The sequence below is a fragment of the Chlorocebus sabaeus genome, chromosome 4 (genome assembly GCF_047675955.1).
Source record: "Chlorocebus sabaeus isolate Y175 chromosome 4, mChlSab1.0.hap1, whole genome shotgun sequence".
In the NCBI taxonomy this organism is placed as follows: Eukaryota; Metazoa; Chordata; class Mammalia; order Primates; family Cercopithecidae; genus Chlorocebus; species Chlorocebus sabaeus.
In genome coordinates, this window is record NC_132907.1 from 20,384,176 (window position 1) to 20,408,353 (window position 24,178).

At 42.2% G+C, this 24,178-nt stretch overlaps 1 protein-coding gene across 4 annotated transcripts in view; it reads right to left on the reverse strand.

The window, feature by feature from the left end:
• IQGAP2 (IQ motif containing GTPase activating protein 2) overlaps positions 1 to 24,178 on the reverse strand; it is a 310,003-nt gene that overhangs the window by 157,958 nt on the left and 127,867 nt on the right. The window contains exon 1 of one of the 4 annotated variants that reach the window (XM_073014671.1): positions 12,756 to 12,774. The exons of the other annotated variants lie outside the window; for them this stretch is intronic. The gene's annotated coding sequence lies outside the window, so the exon portion shown is untranslated. Of the gene's footprint in view, positions 1 to 12,755; positions 12,775 to 24,178 lie in introns of those variants that run through there. 4 annotated transcript variants of the gene reach the window in all.

Consider the following 24,178-nt stretch of genomic DNA (forward strand, 5'->3'; position numbering starts at 1 on the left):
TTTCTTCCTTCCAAGTTCTCCCTTTTGGAATGGGAATGTCTATCCTAAGCCTGTCCCCATCATTGTATTTTGGAATCAAATAATTTGTCTGGTTTCACAGGTTCACAGCTGGAGAAGAATTTTTGCCGCAAGACGAATCATATATCTTGAGTCTCACCCACCTTGATGTAGATGATATTTAGATGAGATTTGGGACTTAGAATTGACAGTAGAATGGGTTAAGGCTTAGGCTGTTGAATGCAGGTGAATGTATTTTGCTGTGAAGAGGACATGAATTTTGAGGGTGCAGAGGGCAGAGTGTTATGGGCAGAACTGTGTTCCCCTCCCCAAATTTATATGTTGGAGTCCTAACCTCTAATACTTCAAAATGAGACTGCATTTGAAGACAGGGCCTTTAAAGAGATGGTTAAGTTAAAACGAGGTGATTAAGCCAGGCTGCTGTCCTTATAAGAAAAGGTGCTTAGGGCACAGACAGCTCCCAGGGCTGCATGCTCAACAGAGGGAAGACAGAAGGACATAGTGAAAGGGCCATCTGCAAAGCCAAAGACAGAGGCCTCAGAAGAAACCAAACATGTTGACACCTTGCTCTTGGATTTCCAGCCTCCAAAACTGAGAAAGTAAATTTCTGTTGTTTAAGCCTCCCAATCTGTGGTATTTTGTTTATGGCAGCCTGAACAAACAAATACACTAGCTAAAACATCAGCTCCCATCATCCTCTAAAATTCCTCACCCAATTTTCTCTTCACTGCATTTATTACTACCTGGCAGACTAGATATTAATACTTATTAGTTTGACTGGCTCACCCAGTTAGACTGTAAATTCTACGATAGCAAGGATCTTACCTATCTTGAGAGGCATCTAACACAATGGTTGCACACTCCAGAGCTCGATGCCTGAGACTGAACCAAAGCTCTGCCACTTACCAGTTACATGCCCCTTGGGTAGTTGAATTAATCTGAGTCTGTTTCCTAATCTATAAAATGGGATAATAATAGAACTGCTTCCAAAGGCGTTATGAGTTAATAGGAGAAAAGTACTAGAACAGTGCCTGGCATATAGTAGGTACCGTTCATGGTAGCTATTGCAGTACCACCATACCCCAGACCATCCCCCTGCCTGACTGCCAATGTAATTCACTGTTCACACCTGACCTTCGGCACTATTTGTTTAGTTCAGCACTATTTGTTTAGTCATATAGACTTCCTTGTGCAGGAAGTATGCCAGCATTTTGACTATCAAACATGCCTTCTTCTCCCGTCCCAGTCTGTTGCACCCCCTGAACAAATCCACTCCTCCTGCTAAACACATCCTATTGCCTTACACCAAATACAGTCTTAAATGGCATTTAGTAGGGGCTATGTAAATATTTACATATGTTCAGGAGAGCCAGGTTGCTGCTATAATGAGACTCCCACTCTACTGATAATGCCAATGGCAAACAATTGCAGCTCACATTTACTTAGCACATAGGCTAGCACTTAGCAGTACTTGGCACTTATATGAATGTATTCTCACACTAACCTGATGAGATTGATATCACTCCCCTTTAATAGAGAAGGAAGAAAAGGCTCAGAGAGTTAAGTAATTTGCTCAAGATTACACAGCTAGTAAGCAGCTGGGCTGTGATTTAAATTCAGGTTGTCACCTCTACAGGACACCTCTCTGCCGCTCTGCTCTGACAAATCATTTAAGATTAATAGGGTGAACAGGGCTTAAGCTCACTTCCTAGGAATGTTCTCTTCTTAAGCAGAAGCCTTAGGCAAAACCTTTTCTAAAGCTAAAATGAGCCAATTCCGATCTTCATCAACTATGCTTTCGCAAAGCCAGGTATGCCTGTGCTTTAAGACAAGATGAAGGTGAACATACTCTTTAGGACTGGCTGAAGAGACTGCTGTCACTTTCAGAAGCATCTCTGGGGGTACAGCTGTGTTCACTGGACCTTGGATCCCCAAAAATCAGGCTTCAAACTTGGTTCTGCAACTGTATTCATCTTTATTACCTTGCGGTACAACAATCTCTTGGGGCCACAATTTCCTCTATCAGAAAATTGGGTACAATACACACTACCTCACAGATAAGTAATGAGAATGAAAACAGATGCTAAATGTGAAATCACCTAGGGAAAAAGTACCCAGCATGCAACAGGTCCTCAGGAAACAATTGTTAACAAAATGAAATTAAAAGGAGGTAGGCAAGTGGGCACCAGTTTGAAGTGTAATGCTACCAAGGATTTATCATACTGTTCTCCACAGAGCAGCCTGGCCACACTGACCTGAACATAGGAGATCCAACGTCTTCTAGGTGGAGACTACTGTGGGACGTGACACCCTGCAGGAAAATAAGCTGACCAAAGGGCCTTGGAGAACTGAGCTCAAAAACGGGACTCTGTCAACCTGCCTTCCCTAGAACTTGCTACAGGGGAGACTGAGCTGTCATGTCTGTTTGCAGTGCAAAGCACCTTCAGTTTTACCAAATAACCACGAGCTGGGGTGCAGAGGAAAAGTAAAGAAGAAAGAACCGAAAGTACTCAGCAGAAGTTTCCTGGCACATCAACACTCATCTGAGGCTTACGCATACATTTTGGTCTAAATAACAACTTAAGACTTGATGAAGCAGATTCTCCTTCCTGGGTTTGTCTACACTGTGCACATGCTCTAACCACAAAATAATCACTGTTCTTGCACTTTTAAACATGTCTTTGCCCCAACGTAGGCAGGAAAATGAAAGCAACGAGCTTAATAAGATCATTGTAAACTTACTTAAATTGCCACAACTCCTTCCTACACTTGACTTCCCTCTTCTAAGCCCCAAGCAAGTATTCAATATGGAATTGTTAAATAATGGACATTCCAGAACACCAAAAGAATGCCATAGCTGAAGCCAGGCCATATTTCAACATATAAGAAACATAACTGGCAAAAGCTGTATCCAGTATGAATTTCCTTCCTTCTCTTCCTCCCCTTAAACTACAGGTATCTTATGTCCAAAGTTAACCCTTTCTTGGAGGTGGTGAATCAGGGAGAGTTACACAGACTGATTCCTCTACAGCCTAAAGGATCAAAAGAGAATAGCTCTCAGCAGACAGTGTGAAGTAATAGCATAGTGAAAAATTCAACTGTGAGTAATGTCATGTTAATACCATATTTGCAGTGCTTTCTTCCTCTAGCTACGTTCTTTGTCCAGCCCTTATTGATTTCCCCCACCTCCACTACCAGCTGTGCCAAGGAAGTGACAAATGGGGACTCACTAGATGCCATCAATCATTGTCACCAAGAAGAGAAGAAAAGAATCCAACATATGTTCTTGCAAATGCCTCCCACTCTCCACTCCCACCTCTTCCTCTTCACTGACACACAATCTTTATAAGCAGTAAGCCACTTTTTTAATATCCCTTGAGTGAAAACGTTTGAGGCACAGATAGGAGGAGCATCCCAAGCACCATTCTTTCCTGATTTGCGTGTCCGTAGTTACAGTTCTCAGTGCAAGTGGCAAGACCAAGGCAGGGTTACCCACCAATGAGTTACTGCCAATCCCGACTACAGAGAGCAGAAGGGCTGCTGATGATTAAACCAATGCTGCTCTTGTGCCAGGCGGGACAGAGGAACAGAAAGATGTACAATACAGGTAGCAGATGGTACTCTCTGCAACTCATTCTGACGACAGAACAGGAGTTTCCTATTTGTCTGCTGACTACCATGATGCTTGATAGATCAATTCCTATGGCAACAGCTCTAAGTATAATGCACTACAAATAAAAATGGGTATTTTGTTTTGTTTTTTTTTTTTTGAAATGGAGTCTCGCTCTGTCACTCAGGTTGGAGTGCAGTGGCGTGATCTCAGCTCACTACAACCTCTACCTCCCAGGTTCAAGCGATTCTTCTGCCTCAGCCTCCTGAATAGCTGAGATTACAGGCACATGCCACCACACCCGGCCAATTTTTATATTTTTAGTAGAGATGGGGTTTCACCATATTAGCTAGCCTGGTCTTGAACTCCTGACCTCAAGTGATCTGCCCACCTCGGCCTCCTGAAGTGCTGGGATTACAGGTGTGAGCCACTGTACCCGGCCAAAAAGGGGTGTATTAAATAGATATAGAAACCTGTGTTCATTTCTGGGAATAAAGCAAGAGGTAGAGTGTGGCCACTTCCATCACAGGCCATAGGAGAATTTTCTCTGGCTCAATAATCCCCTATTGGGCATCTATTCTGGCTAAAGAAAAAGAAAATCAATAAAGACCAATGATATGCACGTAACCACAATGATATTAAAAAATAAAAAACTTAGTTGTCTGATGACAGGAGAGAGTGTGAAGTAATAACTCATTATATAAATGGAATACTACACAGCCATTAATATTTATGACAAATTAGCAAAATGGAGGAAAGTTGATATAGTAAAGTGAGTAAAACAGTAACACAAAAGTACATGCACTTTTTGTCATGTGTGTCAACATGAGAAAAAACCTGGGTAAAAAGTCACCACAATTGCTTCAACTATTTTCCAAATCTCAGTTTGGCCCTACAAAGACAGGCAGCAATGAAGTAGATTCACACCTAGGAAAATGGATGGAACTTTCAAAGCCTAGTAAAAAAAACTAAGGAACAGAATGAGGTAGATATACCATTTGCATAAATTAAAAATACTTACACACAAAACAAGATACATTGCAAGAATACACACAAATCTAAATGATACATTGTATACATATCAGAATGTTGCCTATGGGAGGGAGGGAACCAGGGATAAAAGGAAATAACTTTTAGGGGTCCAGCACAAACCAGCGCCCACCATGTGCCCAGAGATACTGTACCATGACCTAAAGAGAGTGGTCAGCTTAACGTTTGCCCCCGAGGTCCTTCAGCAAGGCTAGCCATGGTTTTAAGATTGTACCGTAAACTGGTGCAATTTCAGACCACCACACATTTCCTCTCCACGGCAATGCCCCTTGCTCCCAAACAGTAGCTGCCTTTTATGATGCCACTTCTGTTCAGTCCATTTGTAATTTTCCTTCTGTTTAACAAGTTTGAAAGGCTGCAGAAAATCATCATTAATGAGAAATATTTAATCATATTGCTACTGTATATACATCCATGTTACACAACAGTATAACAATTGTATAGTTATATATATATTTATGTGTATATATGTATGTATATGTAGAGATAGCGATATAGAAGAAAACTGTAGATATGTATATATGTACTATATATAACTACATATGTATATATGTACTGTATGTATATACATATATACTGTATATAACTACATATATGCTATAGATATGTATATATGTATTGTATATAACTACATACATACTGTATACAACTACATATAGTTCTATCTCTATACAGTTATCTATAAACTACAGATAACTATTCCGAAATTATTCCCACTAGGCTACAAAAGAAACTGGCAATAATGTTTACCTCTGGGAAGGGGAACTGGGTGAGAGAAAGATACAATTTTCACTGTCCCCTCTTTTGGGCCTTTTAAATTTTGTACCACGTGTATATATGACCAAAAAAAAAATTAGAGCACTTAATTAAGCAACCACTCACTCTGTATACATACATTACACAGTAGACTTAAGAAGTAAAGTGTTCCAACTATACCGGAAGCCACAAAAATCTGACCAAGTTCTCTCCAAGCTACATCCTGGTTTGCCTTAGCTAGATCCATCTCTACCCAGCACAACCACAGGCAGCTCACAAGGTGGCAGCATTTGCTGCTGTGCTTGGCTATACGTCCTTGATTTTATATGTAGGTTAATAAACAATTAGAGCCCTGCCACCCAGAATATCCTCCTAGGACCCAAGTCGGCTAGGAACTGCTATCTCTGTCAAGTGGCCCTGTTCTTATGTCTCAGTGCTTCCTGGCTCTGAGGATTGTAGACTCTCTTGTGAACCTTCATGGGCTGTAGGAACCCCTGGGGGATTCAGGGTCTTTACTCCTTGACAAAGAAGGCATGTTAAAAATTGTTTCAAATGAAGGTTCTTATCTTAGAAGTCAGTGTATTTCCTGTCTGCCAGCTTTTTGGTCAGATCGGCAGACATGTAGGGTGCCGTGGCTATGGGAGCAGGAAGATGACAATGGGCCACCAGGGGAGCGCGGCTTTGGACTGGCTAGAAAGTGATGCCTACGGGGACCCATTCTTACACATGTTCAGGAGTGGGGCATGTGAACTGCTACCCACAGTGAATTCTCACTCAGAAAGCCTTGCAGGTGCCTAGGAGTTTCCAGACAGATCATTAAGTACCATTTTACTTGCCTAACAATTTCATTATTGTTCTGTATTGACATAGACATCAGAAATGGAGAAAACTTCTTTCCATGGCACACCCTAATGGGGGGAAATGTAAATCAACCTGACCAAAAAAAAAAAAAAGAAAAAAAAATCCAAACTCGTCCCACCTACCTTGAGAAATAAAAGACAAGTGGAGCTTTTAGGACGGAGGGGCAAGATGAAGCCAGAAAACAAACTGTTACAAAATAAGAAAATACAAGTCCAAACTCACAACTGACTACTATGCCCAGTTAGGAAAAAGAAGACACATAAGAAGAGACTGATAGATGCAGAAAGAAACTGGCTGAGAAGCGGAAGATAAACACATGCACCATGGATTTCCCTGACAGGAAGCACAAATCATCAGGACTGACTTGGTGACAACGAGGTTCCCAGCTCCATCATCTGGGCAAATGATCAGCAGCTCCTCAGAGAAACATGCTGGGGGGCGAGACGCCTGAGAGCGGAGGTGAGGAGGCTGGTCCACCCAGGCTCCGAGGCCCACTTGCACATTTACGCCCCTCTGACCACCATCCAGCACTGGCTCTTGATCACTGAAACGCTTCACCTTTAATGAAGTCATTAGCGACCACACAGAGAGATGGGCTGAAAACCACAGGGGGTGTCATGCGAAGGTTTGAGGGAAGAGGAGCTGGTTATAAGAGAACTCTATTCCACTCTGGCCTTCTTAAGTTTCAGGAAATATGGCTTGAGCAGCAGTACAGCCAGCTCTGTGCAATAACAAATCATGCTGCGAGGGTGTTCTGGGCCGGCTTGGGTTTCACAATGCCTCCATTTCATGGCTGTGACGCAGCCTCACCCTACACCTTCCAGTACTGATTATCTGTAAGACACAGGATCTGAAGCGGCCAATTATCATCGTCACAATCTAAACAGCTACAGCCATTGCTAACTGTATTTCCTGACCACAGACATGAAACATTTGTATTTCTTGTGCCTTAACTCTAGCACATACAAAGGCTATTAAATGAATGAGCACACACACAGATATAAAGTCCTCGTATATGTGAAAAGATTTCTCTATAACATAAACAGTGTACACAACTAGCAAGCAGAGGCCTACAATTAGGTAGCAATAACAGAGGAGCCACTCTATGTTAGAACGTGGTAGAGCTAAAAGGGTGTATCTACCTGATGGGCAGATGCAAAACGTGATATCCAATTGTTCCAGGTATGAGGAAACAGATTTAAAGCAACTTTTAACCAGTAGAAACCAATCTGTTGATAAGACCCATCCCTCAAGGGGCTCAAGGGATGCAAGGATAAATGAGGAGATTTCAGATTTTATCAGGAAAGGAAGTGTCAGTGGAGGTATTAAGTAGCTAGGTAGAACAGAAGTATTAGTCATATCTAATCACCTCAATTATTTATATAAGTTGGAATAAATCCAAACTAACTTTAGCCTCAGAAAATCCACTGTAATAGGGCTTGGAAACAGGTACCTGCAGGGGTGAGGCCGGTACTGGTAAGGAACGAAGCTGGCTGGGTGGAGGTTGTAAGCAACTTGGCTCTAGCCTCACAGCTACTTGTGAAAATGTGAACCACAAGGGCCTGAGCTTTGGGATTTCCTAAAAAGTGGAAGATTCAGATTTTTTATGAGTTCTTCTGATTTTTAAATGCTCACAACTAACTGAAAAGTAGTGGCCAGGCACAGTGGCCCATACCTGTAATCCCAACACTTTGGGAGGCCAAGGCAGGAGGACTACTTGTGCCCAGCAGTGTGACACCATCTCTATAATTTTTTTTTTTTTAATTAGCAGGGCATGGTGTTGCATGCCTGTAGTCCCACCTACTTAGAGGGCTGTGGTGGGAGCATTGCTGCAGCCCAGGAGGGTGAGGTTTCAGTGAGCTGTGATTGCATCACTTTGTGCTAGTCTGGGTGACAGAGCAAGACACTATCTCAAACACACACACACACGCACGCACGAAAAATAAACATTCTGCACATTGAATCAATCACATCTAAAACTCTTATTACAGTATTTCAAAGGAGGTGAAACTATGCTCTGTATGTTCTCACATAGGTGAAGGTGGGTTATGAGTTTGTAGGGGAGAAGTTGCTCTTTCCAGCATTCTTGAAAAATAGAGCTTTCTTAATGATAAGCAGCTATATAAAAGTAGAACTGGGATATCAGGGAAACGCACATCAAACCATAAGGCAATATTACTTTATTAAAATGGCTACTGGTTTTAAAGAAACAAAAAATAACAAATGATGGTGAGGATGATGAGAAATAGAAATTGAAACACTTGTGAACTGTTAGTGGGAATGTAAGATGGGGCAGCCACTGTGGAAAACAGTTTGGTGGCTCCTCAAAAAGTGAAACATAGAATTACTTTGTGATCCAGTATAGGTATTATAATATCCCCAAAGAATTAGAAGCAAAGACTCAAATATATACTTGCACCTCATACTAATTGCAGCATCAGTCATGGTCACCAAAACATGGAAGCAACTCAAGTGCCCATTAACAGATGAACAAACAAAATGTGGTATATATCCATACAATACAAAATTATTCGGCCATGAAAAGGAATAAAATTCTGATAAACGCCACATGAACGAAACTTGAAGACATGACACTAAGTAAAAAAGCCAGACAAGCATCAAAGGACACATATATTCTATAATTCCACTCATTTGAGGTACCTAAAGTAGGCAGATCACAGAGGCAGAAAGTAGAATAGAGGTTACCGGGAGCTAGGAGGAGGGGGAATAGGGAATTATTTTCAATGGATACAAAGTTTCAGCTTTGCAAGATAAAAATTTCCGGAAATGGAGAATGGTGACATTGCACAATGTTGTAAATGTACTTAATGCCTCTAGATTGTACATTTAAAAATGGTTAGAATGGTAAATTTTACATTATATATATTTCATCACGATAAAAAAAAGAAAAGCTGTGATATGTGTGGAGAAGGTAGGTGTCTTTCAAAAGGAGGTGCCTTTCTTACATGATGGCTTTTTCTGCAATCAATACAGGAATAAGCACTATCACTCATTAGACATTAGAGTCTGGCTATGCCCATGATGAAGTGTTGGGACCTTATTACTTCCTGGGAACCTTGCTGCTCTACAGGAATCTTCCCCAGGGCTATCATGTATGGTTGTGTAGGTGGCACACTGTACACCAGAACCTAGTCCGGGGGCCAGCCTGTGTGCTACAGGCCAGGTCCTGTGCCTGGAGGAGGGAACATCTTTTCCTTCTTGAAAAGGCACTATAGGCTAAGAGTAGCCCTGATGTCCTGCATGCTCAAATTGGTCTTCTCTTCTTACTTCTGTTCATGGTACCCTCTCCTTTCATGGATCCCAGATTGACGCTGTAAAGTCATTCCCTGTTCTCATCCCAGTGTGTTGCTGGCTGCCAGCAACTCTGTGCCTCTCTCCCATTTCATCCCCTCCTTCCCACTCCCACTACCGCTTACCGTGGTCAGGCCCTTTGACCTCTGGTCTGAACACTGACCTATAATCTAGCACTCCACACCTCCATCTCCTCCTCCCCTGGATGATCTAGTTTCCATACTCTGCCACCAGATTAACTTTTCCCAAAAAGAGCTAGCCATTTCACTCATACCTTCCCAGTGGTTTCCTTTTTCTTTCTTGTATCTGCTTAATGCATGAACAATGAAGTAGCTTACCTGAACCTAATCATCAACTCTGCTATTTAAAGTAAGACTTTCCGTTTATTTTGACTGTCCATTTCTTAGGTGACTATGAAGAGGAAGCAGCAAGTCAAACAATCCATCCAAGAGAACACACTTTTATATTTCTAAGTCACTGGCATAGAGTCAGGAGGGGGAAACTGAAGAAAACTTGGGGAGCTTTGAACCTCCAATTCCTACAGCTAATTAAAATGATGTCCATGGAGACCCCTACCACACCTTTCCAAGGTGAAATACATTTTAAGCCTACTGATCGAATCTGACACAAATGCCAGTAAATATTAGCATGGTCCTGCCCTCCCTCTGCTACTGCAGGAAAGGATGCACAGGAAGAACATCCTGGGCACTACATGAAGGGTTGGTACAGAAAGAGAATATTACTAACTTAAAGAAGATATTGTTAAGTGAGCTGTTTCCCGTATTCTTAGAATACAACCAAGGCCAAAGCTGAGCACAACAGGGCTAAGTACCCTACTTAGAAAGCCATAAACAAGTAGGGTCAGACACTGCCCCCTACGGCTTCCCCAGGAGGTCAGAGGACCAGTCTTACTACCTGACCACAGCCCCTCTTCCCATGCAAGGAAAGGGAGAAAGGTTGATGTTGGCTTTCATCGGGAGGGCAAGTTTCTAGTGCAGGTTACTGTCTGCTTCCCCAACCAGTTAGGGGTTGGGGGCTTCCAAGAGAATCACTAGGAGAGGCCAGGGTACCTGCAAGGAGGAGAGATGAGCATCTTGTTCCTAATCTGATTGCTGGCTGAGCTGAAGACTTCACAGTTCCCCACTCCCTTCCAGGCTGGCACTGCAGCAGAATGGAGCATGTCAGGGGGTAGGGGGAACTTGGCATCCAGTCCCTGGAGTGGGGGCACACCCATGAGCATGAGACTGGTACCCATTTTTGAGCCAGAGATTTGGGAGTGGCAGACCCACTGCGGGAGCCACATGCAAGCAGAGCCTCAAGGGAATGTTCCAGGAAAGAAGACTGGAATATTTCTGCTCCACTTCAGTTCCCTACAACCCCTGGACAGACAGAGAGGACTGCAGTAACTCACACAGTTCCTTTTGAAGGAGTGTTGAGGTCACAGAGGCAGGAGCCCTTGGGCTGCCAGGCAGCTGATGGGCCAAGCACAGGGACACTCACTAGAAGGAGGAGTTGAAGCCAGATGGGGCATGAACACCCAGCAATACCAAAGGGGGACATTGCTGTCCTCTGCATAGGCTGCTCACAAACGAGGCTGAAGTAAAGCCAAACACAGCCCCAAGAGAGTTACACATCACCTGAGCAGACACCCCAGCATCAGAACAAACCACACAAAAGCAGCAGACTACGAGAGGCACTTTCTCACCACCAACTCCGCTTAGTGAGTTAAATACTTATTAGTCCCTTGCTCCCCATTTCCATCCTCTCCTCTCCACCCCAGCATCCCGGAGGAGCTAGAGCTCAGAAGAGAGAGTAGGAGAGGCACACAGGTTGAACTGGATATGAGATTAGGAGATTTAGAAAGATGAAGCAATGATAGAATATGCACAATCCACCATTCAGAGACTGGAAGAGGGGATTTAACAGGCACAGTTGTAAGCAGTGCCTAGAGAAAGTTAAACCCATTTCATGTTGTTAGCCCCACTGAATTGGGTGAGACTTCTTAAGAAACCAGTGATGCTGACATGGGGCTAAACAAACATCAATTACAAACTCTCCCTAGATAAACTGGGTGCAGTTGAAAAACAGTGGCTGGAGGCAGGCAGAGGTTAGCTCTGGGTCCCTCATGGCCACTCTCCATGGAGAGGACTCAGACTACTTCCATTGCCCTCAAAGCGTATGTGGCAGCAGCCTGGACTCAATGGCTCTACACTTAAACCTTACTCCCTGATATGGATTGGCTGTGTCCCCACCCAAATCTCATCTCGAATTGTCGCTTCCACAATTCCCACGTGTCATGGGAGGGACCCAGTGGAAGGTAATTGGATCATGGAGGCAGGTCTTTCTGGTGCTGTTCTCATGACAGTGAATAAGTCTCATGAGACCTGATGGATTTATAAAGAGGAGTTTCCCTGCACAAGTCCTCTCCTGTCCGCTGCCATGTAAGAAACACCTTTGCTCTTCCTTCATCTTCTGCTGTGATTGTGAGGCCTCCCCAGCCATGTGGAACTGTGAGTCTGTTAAACCTCTTTTGCTTTATACATTACCCAGTCTCAGGCATATCTTTATTAGCATCATGAGAATGGGCAAATACACCCCTCCTCTACACTCAAATACAACATCTACTTTGTAGCAGGCCTAATATGCATTACTTTACCCAACAGCTCTGCCAAGTAGTGGTGGTACCGCATATTACAGAGGTTACTTAATCTGGGTGCTGCCCCAAGGATCCAGATTGTGAGACCAGGATTCCAACAAAGTCTGACTCTAAACAAAATACACGCTGATTCCAGCCCATCACACAGACCTGCATGTTGATAGAAGATCAAAGAAGGGTAAAATGAGCCCAGAAAAGAGCTGCAAATACCCATAGTGATTTTAGAATTGGCAGCTGCTCACAAGTAGTCTAAAAATGCAAACAAGTTTATTTACATTTTTAAATCATTAAAATCCAGCATTGTGATAGGATATTATAATAGAAAAACTAAGTCCATACTTCCACCCTTGTCCCTACTAACTCAGGAACAATACCAATACTCGACAACTACAGTCTGACCTTTAGCAGAAAGACAAAAGCACTATTGAAGAAAAAAAAAAAAAAAAAAAAAAAAACCAGTTGTGAACAGAATGCACCAGAACTCAAACTTACCAAGCTGTCTGCACTTTGGAATTTTGCAGTGTTTAATGTCAAGAGTCCAAAGTTGGCCTTGTAGGTCCCTCTGAAATAATACCTTAATATCACTATTACTACCCAGCTCTATAGGTGGCATTTGAGATAATCAAAAGTGGCTGGAAGCCACTGCACATTATACTATTCCGGACAGGCCTTTATTCACTTTTTAAAAGCATAAACCAGGAGACTTATCTTAACCAAAATTATCTCAGAGTCAACTTCCATTGGCTGAATCACTATGCAAATATCAGGGCTCTGAGTCATTGAAAATTGCTGAAAGGAATTTGGTTTAGTAAGCATAAGATCTTTTTCCTAGAAACGTAAGCTGTGTTTTAAAAGGTATTCACAAACTTTGCCCTCAAGATAGCTCTGGCACAGAACTTGCCAAGTAAACTTATTACAAATGAAAATGACAGCAACCAATTTGAAAATATCCCAAACTACCAAATTCCCACAGCCACTATTCTTCCCACAGTGATACTAGAAGGGAAAACTCTATATATTTATGTTTCCAATTTTCAGAGTTAAGGAACTTCACAGTTTACACCTCTTACACAAAGCTCTGTCTGTTTTCTGAATCACTTTCTACAGGTAAAAAATAAGTGGAGAAGGAGCTAACACTTAAAATTGAGATAAAAAGCCATGCCTTACCAATTTTTTTTTTTTTTTTGAGACAGAGTTTCACTCTTGTTGCCCAAGCTGGAGTGCAGTGGCATGATCTTGATTCACTACAACCTCCACCTCCTGGGTTCAGGTGATTCTCCTGCCTCAGCCTCCTGAATAGCAGGGATTACAAGCATGCACCACCACAACCGGCTAATTTTGTATTTTTAGTAGAGACGGGGTTTCACCATGTTGGTCAGGCTGGTCTCAAACTCCTGACCTCAGGTGATCTACCCACTTTGGCCTCCCAAAGTGCTGGGATTACCAGCGTGAGCCACCGTACCCGGCCATATTACCAATTCTTTAAAAAAGAAAAAAAAAAAAAAAAAAAAAAGCAGAACACAATTTAACAGGAAGTCTTTTGTCCAAATCATTGTCCCTCCAAACTGTATAAAAATATGTTCCTGGAAGCCAGGCGCGGTAGCTCATCCCTGTAATCCCTGCACTTTGAGAGGCCGAGGCGGGTAGATCACCTGAGGTCTGTAGTTTGAGACCAGCCTGGCCAACATGATGAAACCCTGTCTCTACTAAAAACACAAAAAAATTAGCCAGACATGGTGGCTGGCACCTGTAATCCCAGCTACTTGGGAGGCTGAGGCAGGAGAATTGCTTGAACCCAGGAGGTGGAGGCTGCAGTGAACCGAGATTGTGCCACTTCATTAGACACTCCAGCCTGGATGACAAGAGCAAAACTCTGCTGTCTCAAAAAAAAAAAAAAAAAAACAAAACACAAAAAGAATATGCTCCTGGAAAGCCAGCTAAATGGGTATGTGCTAGTAAGAAATACATAGTTCTAAGGAATAAATTTAATGTTAATGTTATTTCCTTCTCCTAGTTTATGTTTTCATCAACCACAGCCAGTAAGAACAAAAAACAATTCTCGTCACCATCCCTATTCACCTCCTCTAGTCATAAATACTTGTTGCCAGTTTTGTTTCCAACATTTTCTGTAATTTACATTGTATTAAGGTTAACAATGCCTTTGAGTTAAAGAACAGGTTTCTCTGGGTGCACTGCCTATAGGGTAGCCCTGCTCTGCAAGAAGCAGTCCAAACAAACAAACAAACAAACAAAATAACAGTAGAAGCTACACAAGCTTAGTTTATCTTTACCCCTCCGCCTAGACCACAGGAATCATCATCAGCCTTTTTATGGAACAGGCAAGGAGAAGCTTCTCAGAGACTGACTCAAGCCATTTTATCACACAGACCCAGGGCATAATCACACAAGGTCCCACGTTCGTTGAATGCTCTGCTGTTGACATCTTGAAATTCTTATTTTTTGCACAAGGGGTCCCACAGTTTCATCTGGCAGTGAGGTCCCTGGAAGTTAGGTAGCTGGTCCTGCACAGACCTGATTTTTTAAAAATATTTTTTTGTGACAAGGGTGTTTTTGAAAATGTTTTATTTTATACCATACCTTACAGGGCTTTTACTCTAAACAACAGATGTTCATTTTGTTTATACTTTCAAATCCAATAAAGGCAAAGTGTCCCTCACCTGTATCACTGCAACAGGTTTCTAGATTATTTTTTTCTGGATTCACTCTGGCTTACTGTCAATCTATCTTTACACAGCCGAAGTTCTCATCTAGTACAAGCCTGATCTTGTCACCCTGCTTAAAATCCTCCCACAGCATCTACTGCCCTCAGCATCATGCCCAGTCCCTTCGCCTGGACCTAGGCCCTGAGGTCCAGCCCTGACCTGGGGCTTGGCCTCACTCTACTCCCTACTTGCTGTGTCCCTACCTCACCAACCTTCTTTCTGCTTCTCGAACACACCAGGTTCCGACTTCATAGCCTTGGCACCTGCCCACGGGACAAATACTTTAATGTATGTCCAAGGATTTTGATAAAAACAACCGAATTCAACTGATAGTCATTATTGGTTTTAATTTCTTAAAAGAAACACAAGAGGGTTTAAAAGACTCACACTTCTTAGTAAATATATTTTTCACTCACACTATGATTTGGGCTACTTCCCCAATGGAAAGGATAATAAGCCTTGATCTGAATGTGAAATGTAGGACAATAATGGGGACATGTAGAGAAGGTCAGTTTTGAGGTTTTTCAGATCAGGTTAATCAGGCCTTAAAGGCATCTTCATGACTTTCACTGACCCCTGAAACACAACATTCCCCAACGACTTGGAAGGGTTCGGGAAAACAAAGTATTAATGAGGATAAATAAATTATATGCTTACTTTAAAAAAAGAATATCTCATGTTCTTTGAAGAGACTTAACTATTAAAGCTGATAAAAGATTCATACAGAACATAATTATGTAGAAACTTTTCTTGCTCAGAAAAATGAGTAAGTTGCCTACAACTGTTTTCTCATCCAGATAATCACAGATTTTAGTTCTGCCTGTATGGAAATGTTCTGATAGTAAAACTGGTTAAAAGATGTTGGGTGTCCACTCCTACAAGGAGCTTTCTCAGTAGGGTATGTACCTTCTAGATTGAGAAGTCGTCTAACCTTGATCAGTAGGATATTTAGCAATAATCTGTCCTTCTCCCCACTCCAGCCCCTTTAGCCCTTTGACTACCCTTATTCCAGTGGCCACAAATCATGCTGCTGGCTTTCCACAAACAGTGTTGAGATAACTAGCTCTCCATGTGGGAAAAAATTAAGTTAGAGTTCTACTATTCATGAAAATATCCCTGATGGATTAACCCTCAAAACACTGTAAAATGTCAACTATTACAGCATGAGAAGAATATATAGGAGAAGGTGTTTATAACACTGGAGAAGGATGGCCTTTTTAAGCCAGACACAACACAAAGTCATTATTCATGGTGCCTTTGATGTAGTCCAATTTCCCAAAGTTAAAAGACAAGGCCAAGCTGGGAGAAAATATTTGCTATGTAACAAAGCATTCGTATTAAGAATATATAGGCCGGGCGCGGTGGCTCAACCCTGTAATCCCAGCACTTTGGGAGGCTGAGACGGGCGGATCACGAGGTCAGGAGATCAAGACTATCCTGGCTAACCCGGTGAAACCCCGTCTCTACTAAAAAATACAAAAAAATAGCCAGGCGAGGTGGCGAGCATCTGTAGTCCCAGCTACTCCGGAGGCTGAGGCAGGAGAATGGCGTGAACCCGGGAGGCGGAGCTTGCAGTGAGCCGAGATCCGGCCACTGCACTCCAGCCTGGGCGACAGAGCGAGACTCCGTCTCAACAACAACAACAAAAAAGAATATATAAAGAACTACAAATCAATAGAGAGAAGACAATGTTTAAAATAATAGGGCAAAGGACTCAAACGGGCAATTCGTGGAAAAAAAAAATAAAATGCTCAATAAATATATAAAGAACTTCCTGGTAAAGAAAAATAAAATGGTTAGATACATGTGTCTTTTTCCTTCAAAAGGCTGGTAAAAGCATTTAAAGATCAATTTTATAAAGTGTTGGCAAGTATGTGGCATGCACCTGAGACCCTGTCGGTGAGTAATTTAACATTCTAATATACTATCCCTCTATCATCCAACAATTCCACAAGTAAGTTTCTAGTGCAGAGAAAAACTTGCACTTATACATGTAATGAGGATGCCACGCTGCAAGTTTTGGCTCTAACACAAGATGCTAGCAATAATCAGATACCAAAGTGAGTTCAAAAAAAAAAACCATCTGCCCTTCAAAAAGGAGATAACTAAGAACTAGGCTTGAGCCCCTCTCCCACAGGGAGGGTCAAGAGCAAGATGTGAGGGAAGATTTCTTTGAAAAGTGCTGCACTGAGATCCCCATTCAGCACCCTCTTCCCATTGGGGGAAGAGTAGGAATATCAGCTTCTTACTTCACAAGCAGGATTTCAGTGAGGCCAGTTGGGGGCTTGATTTGAGTGCTCCACTGTTAAAGAGACACAGAGAGGTGCTGAGACCCCTTCTCTGGGGACCTGGAACATGAGAGGCAGTGTGGCTAGCTGCGCTGGTGGCATGGGAGTGAAGGGAAATTGCTGCTGCAGTGGGTCTGAGCCATCCTCTCAGGGGCTGTGGGTGTGGGGGCACAGAGTGCCTGATGTTTCCAAGGGCACAAGGTGGTCCTCCGATAAGAATAAGCCAGTCCAGAGCTTGTTTCAGGTCCATTCCTCTAGGGCTGTCTGAAAGGGCAACATGACCACAGTGGCAGGACTGGTGTAGACCCCTGGACTCCCAGAAACCGACACAGGTGACAGAGTCTTTGAAGAACCCTCGTGAGCACCCCATGAGAGAGTCAGCTTTAAACCTTGACCAGGCCTAGAAGATAGGATTGTCCTACCACAATATCATATGCAAAAGGATTTTCTATCACCTTTTACCCCCTGCCACCCCATCCTCAGGAAAGCATGGCAAAAGAAAAATGCTGACCTGTGTTCTCCAACATGGATCAAGCAGGAAAAAAAGCAATTCTCATTATAATCTGTATGACATAAAATCCATATGTTTTTTTTTTTTTTTAATTTTTATTTTTATAGTGATAAGGTCTTGCTATGTTACCCAGACCGGACTCCTAGCCTCAAGCAATCCTCGCAATTCAGCCTCTTGAGTATCTGGGACTACAGACATGGGCCACCATGCCTGGCCTCATATGGTTTGTATTAGGAAACATACTTTATGAACATTTATGTACATAAACACACAGAAGATGATTTTGAAAGACAAAACATTGATAACAATGGTTGCCCGCAATGAACTGAATGCTTATGTCCCTCTCAAATTCCTATGTTGAAATCTTAACCCAGAATACAACAGTACTGGGAGATATGGCCTGCCATCAGGCCATGAGGGTGGAACCCTCATGAATGGCACTAGAGAGATCCCTGGCTCTGTCCACGAGGTGAGATTACATGAACAGACCCTCACCAGATACCAAATCTACCAATGTCTTCATCTTGGACTTCCCAGCCTCCTGAATGGGGAGAAATAAATTTCTGTTGTTCCTAAGCCACCCAGTTTATGACATTTTGTTATAGCAGCCTGGACAGACTAAGACATTATCTCTGGGAAGAGAAGAAGTATTGAATGGAGGAGACAGGGTCAAATGAGGAATTCAATTTATCCACATTAGTTTAAAAGACAAAAATATAGTCATGTATTCTTTGAATAATTAAATGTGCTTCTTTTTAAAAATACAGTATTCTGAGGAACAGACCCTTCTATAGTCTGAATATGTCCTCCAAATTTGCATATTGGAAACTTAATCCCCAATGCAGCAGTGTTGGGAGGTGCAGCCTAATGGGAGGTGTTGAGGTCATAAGGGTACAACTCTCATGAGTAGATTAATGCTGCTATCAAAAGAGCTTGAGCTAGCCTGGCCAACATAGCAAGACCCTGTCCCTCCAAAAAAAAAAAAAATTAAAAATTATCTGGGCATGGTGGCACACACTTGTAGTCCTAGCTACTCACGTGGATCACTTGAGCCTAGGGGTTTGAGGTTACAGTGAGCTATGATTATGTCATTGCACTCCATCATGGGCAATGGAGCAGAGATCCTGTCTCTAAAAACATTAAAATTAAAAAATTAAAAAGGCAAGTTTGCAGGAGTAGGTTCTCTCTTTTCTGCCCCTCTGCCACCCAAGGACATGGTGTTCTCCTCCAGAGGATGTAGCATTTAAGGCACCATCTTGGAAGCAGAGAGACTGGGCCCTAACCTCCTAGTACTTTGATCTTGAACCACCCAGCCTCCAGAACTGTGAGAAATAAATTTCTGTTCCTTACAAATGACCCCGTCTTGGGTATTTTGTTATAGCAGCATAAAATGGACTAATACAGAGCCCATCTTTCAGTCCTAATTACTAAGCATGAATCGGCAAAAGTTCTAATCATCAGCACACACAACACCCTTTTGGGCTGTTCTGTAAAAATCTGACTGCCATTTTTCAGCTTTCTCTACAAAATGTGCCCATTCAAGTGAATTATGCATCTGGGGTTTGGATGTCAACTATACACCTCAAACTGATTCTTAAAGTATACAGGATTCACAGCTGAAGTGACATTGTTTTCTTAATTTTAAGAAATCGTTTATGTGGTTTCCTCTATCAGCAAGGATAGGAAGAAACAGGACTTTACCAGAAGAAAACTAAGATGTACATCTGGAAATAAACTGACACATGGAGAATAAAGAATCACTTAGCAGTGAACAAAAAGGAGATTAGAAGAACTTGAAATTGTTAAGGTAAAGAGCCCTCCTGTGTGTGCATGTGCACACACGTATTTGTGTACCTAACACAACTTGTTTTGAAACAGGAGAAACCTAGTACTAAACTGCAGCCTTTGAAATCCAGCAACAAAACTGTACTTTGATTATATACCAAATATTTTAGAAAGCTGATATAATCAGTTTGAAGAAATTAGAGAAAAAATTCATGGTTTTGCAATGACTTTTGAAAATGAATGGTATAAGAAGTCTCAGTTGCCAAGAAAAGGCTCGGTAAACTTTCTTTGCACACTATTGCAAACATATAGCAGCCTGTATTTTGTACTATTTCTTCCTGAAACTCATCCTATTCTATGTTATGTACCAGGGATTGGCACATACAGTCTGTGGGTCAAGGATATTTTTTAGATTTTTTAATGGCTGGAAAGTTTTTAAAAAAGAATAGCATAACACATTAGTTTCTACAAAAATCAAACTTCGTTTTCTATAAAGTTTTATTCAAATTCTGCTGCACACATTTGTTTATGGTCTATGGCTGCTCTCAAGCTATAAGGACAGAGTCCACACAGCCCACAAAACCATCCGGCCCCTTGCAGAAAAAGTGTTCCAGCTACTGTTACAGACTAATCAAACCTTCTTTACTCCTATTTGCATTACACAACCATCATGACTGATAGCTGCAAAAAGCGACCACTGAGCTTCTTACATGTGTTTGAGTCATTACCAATTGCTCAGAGATGATAAACTGTTCTACATCAGTCCATCAATTAGTATTTATCCAAACAGACTTCCCGGGCTCAAGCCACTTCAAAACACCCTGTGACGCTGTCCACAGGAAAAAGAAGCCCCTGATAAATACATAATTCTAAGATTGCAAAAATACTAATCTGTGTTAAAGGACAATGAGCAATATCCCAGGAGTTAATCCCTTCCAATTTCCCCCAATTTCAAGTCTTATGAATTTCACATTAAATATTACTTTAAAAATAACTATTATTATTATTATTATTATTATTTTCTGAGAGGCAGTCTTGCTCTGTCACCAAGGCTGGAGTGCAGTGGCACAATCTTGGCTCACTGCAGCCTTCGCCTCCTGGGTTCAAGCAATTCTCCTGCCTCAGCCTCTCGAGTAGCTGGGATTACAGGCGTATACCACTATACCTGGCTAATTTTTGTATTTTTAGTAGAGACAGGGTTTCACCATGTTGGCCAGGTTGGTCTCGAACTCCTGACCTCACGATCTGCCCATCTCAGCCTCCCAAAGTGCTGGGATTACAGGCCTGAGCCACTGCTCTCGGCCCTTAAAAATAACCGTTTCTATGCCTAGACATATGCTTTTGGATATCCTGAAGCTCCATGTAAAAACCACTTAGTTAATTTAGTTTGAAGGTAACTTATTCATAACATCCCTTTTTCATATGTACATCATTGGTGAAAGCAGCTTCAAGAAAGACAAAATAAAGAAACTAACCAGGTATCAGTCATACTTCTTTTTCAACATTCTGATCTCCCCTCAGCATCACTCAATACTGCCATCTGCCCCCTCAAAACTAATCTCCCTTGCACTCTGCATTTCCCATTCTCTCCAGCTCATGAATGTTATCCACCTAATGCCCAAAACTCATCAAGTCTCCGCCTCCAGTTAAAACTTGGGCAAAACTGTTCCAAAGTCTTCTCATGGTACTTTTGCCCTTGTCTAAATTATCTTCTCTTTGCTTCTCAAGCAAACGAAATCTGGCATTTAGAACATCTCTGAACAGGTTTTACTACTGTCTATAGAATAGCCCTTCGATTCCTTTAAAAAGCAAAGAGTCATCTATGAGGAAGGGGTGAAACTAAAAAGCAAGAACTTTGCAAGATGTCCCTAGAGTCTAAATGGCATGCACTAGGCTTCAGAGCTGGTGCAAATGAATCCTATTGGCCATGAATGAACTTAGAGTAGCCTGCTGGAAGCCTTGTTACAAGAAAAAGGATGCAATGAATGGCTGACACAGATATTCCACTTACCTAGAGATTAGACTTTTCTTTTTTTTTTTTTGAGACGGAGTCTCGCTCTGTCACCCAGGCTGGAGTGCAGTGGCCGGATCTCAGCTCACTGCAAGCTCCGCCTCCCGGGTTTACGCCATTCTCCTGCCTCAGCCTCCTGAGTAGCTGGGACTACAGGCGCCCGCCACCTCGCCCGGCTAGTTTTTTGTATTTTTTAGTAGAGACGGGGTTTCACCGTGTTAGCCAAGATGGTCTCGATCTCCTGACCTCGTGATCCGCCCGTCTCGGCCTCCCAAAGTGCTGGGATTACAGGGTTGAGCCACCGCGCCCAGCCGAGATTAGACTTTTCATTGTTATTGAATTGGCATTCACTCCCTTGAGCTTGGTTTTTATGAACTGAATTCCCTAAGCCTGGATCAACTTTGAAAAAAAGGAGAAAATTGAGTTCCTGGTTTTGTAAACGAGGCACACTTGATGCGGGTTGACCTCATCAAGGGTTCATCTCCTCATATTTGAAATATCTAACTCATGACACCTTTTATCTGTTTCCTTTAAATATTTATTGAACACTCACTGTTTGCTGGTGCTTTGCTAAGAATTATAATATACAAAATAAATAGAGCAGAATATTTTCTATTAAGGAACTCTGACTTGCTGGAAAAACAAGTAATATGTGAAATAATAGAAGACCAACAGTAAACCAAATATACCAAATTGTGCAGGCGAGACAGTGAGAAAGAGATACAAGAATGCTAGGAAGGCAGTGTGGGCCAAGAATGGATAGAATTTGGCCAAGAGAAAAATTCCACAGTGAAAGGACAGAAAAGAACAAAGTGTATCTGACAATAAGTAAACCACCTTAATGGCATCCAAGATCCATGTCAGTGAATCAAAGAACAAGGTCACCAAGATAAAAGGACCTCACCTGAAGTCTAGATGGCCAGAGAAGTTGAGACTTGATAGGGAAGCAAAGGGAAGATCCTTAAATAAGAGGATGATGTCATGACATCAGCATGTGCATCTGTAAGTGTAATCTTCCTTCTGATTGGACTGATTAGATCAGAGAAAGAAAACCACAAAACCAGGAGGTTAGTTAGCAAGTTAATACATGATACGATGTGAGCTTAGGGTCTTGGAAGTTTAGATTAATGGAAGAAAGGGGTAAATAACTGCAAACAGCCAAGACATGAAATATGGTGAATGCAGATAAGACATTTCTTCCCTTTGCTTGCCAAGAATGTTTACCATTAATATGCCACTTTGTCATCAAATTGATTAGTCACCATAAATGATCACAATGATGGCCAAGGCACAGGAACCTCATAAAGTCCTGATACTTTCAGAGATTAATATGACAATTATAGACATCATCCTTAGTGTTTAAATAAATTATCATATGCTGAAAATTAGTGATCCATCACAGTATATTTGGTAATTCTCTATAAATTGCAACTTCTTTTTCAAGCCACACTAGATTAGAATTTACTATATTTTTGCTTTATATCCCACTCCTGCTTCTGCATTCAGAAGAGCAGGAGAGGTCTATGGGGGGCATTGAGTGATCTCAGAAGTGCTGGGCTAATGAAGGATCCCTGGCAGAGTTGGAGAAGTCATTCAGGTCCTCAAGCAGTTCCTGATTCAAACAGCTCTTGGGGCACAGGAAGCACCTCTGAGACTAGCAAGCGCACACTTTCTTGAAGCTGTTTAGACCCTGTCTCCATCTGTTCCCCTTAACAGCTTCCTTCTGCAGAGGCGAAGCTCTCGCATCTTTTCTGGCTTGCATTACTTCCAGTTTGTTTTCATGAAGATCACTATCTTGGCCAGACACTGGGAAATAAGTGAGACAACAAATCTGGTTGTGATGAAAAGGAGACATTAAATGGGGTGTTAGCCATGACCCAAGGGACAAGGAAACCCTGAAGCTCCATTGCCTTACTGATTTCACACCCCTACTGAGATGATGGATCAAACACTCAGTGCCTTTAAAAGCTGTCAGGGAGAAAGGAAGAACTGCCCAGCATCATGCACAGACCTACTCAGTGGCCAGCCAGAAAAAGAACACATCCTTATGGCCTATAGGTACATGTGCTTAATAAAATATCCAGACAAAACTTCACACTTTTGAGTTTCCCTTTAAGTAATAAAACTAGACTATTATCACAGGTTAAACCTTAATCTAATAGAGTAACCAGACTTTTTGGGGCTCTGCAGGTGTAGTAGTTATGATCCAAGAAGGCAGTGGTCCTGCTCCTTCTAGAAACAATCAAGACATGTCCATACTTTGCAGCCAATCAATCATCTGGGGACCTACGTCTCCAGTGGAAGTAAAAGGCTCATGCCCAAATGGGGTGCATGGCAACACCAGTTCTAATTATGTTAAAACATTTATAATGGGCCGGGCGCGGTGGCTCAAGCCTGTAATCCCAGCACTTTGGGAGGCCGAGATGGGCGGATCACGAGGTCAGGAGATCGAGACCATCCTGGCTAACATGGTGAAACCCTGTCTCTACTAAAAAATACAAAAAACTAGCCGGGCGAGGTGGCGGGCGCCCGTAGTCCCAGCTACTCGGGAGGCTGAGGCAGGAGAATGGCGTAAACTCGGGAGGCAGAGCTTGCAG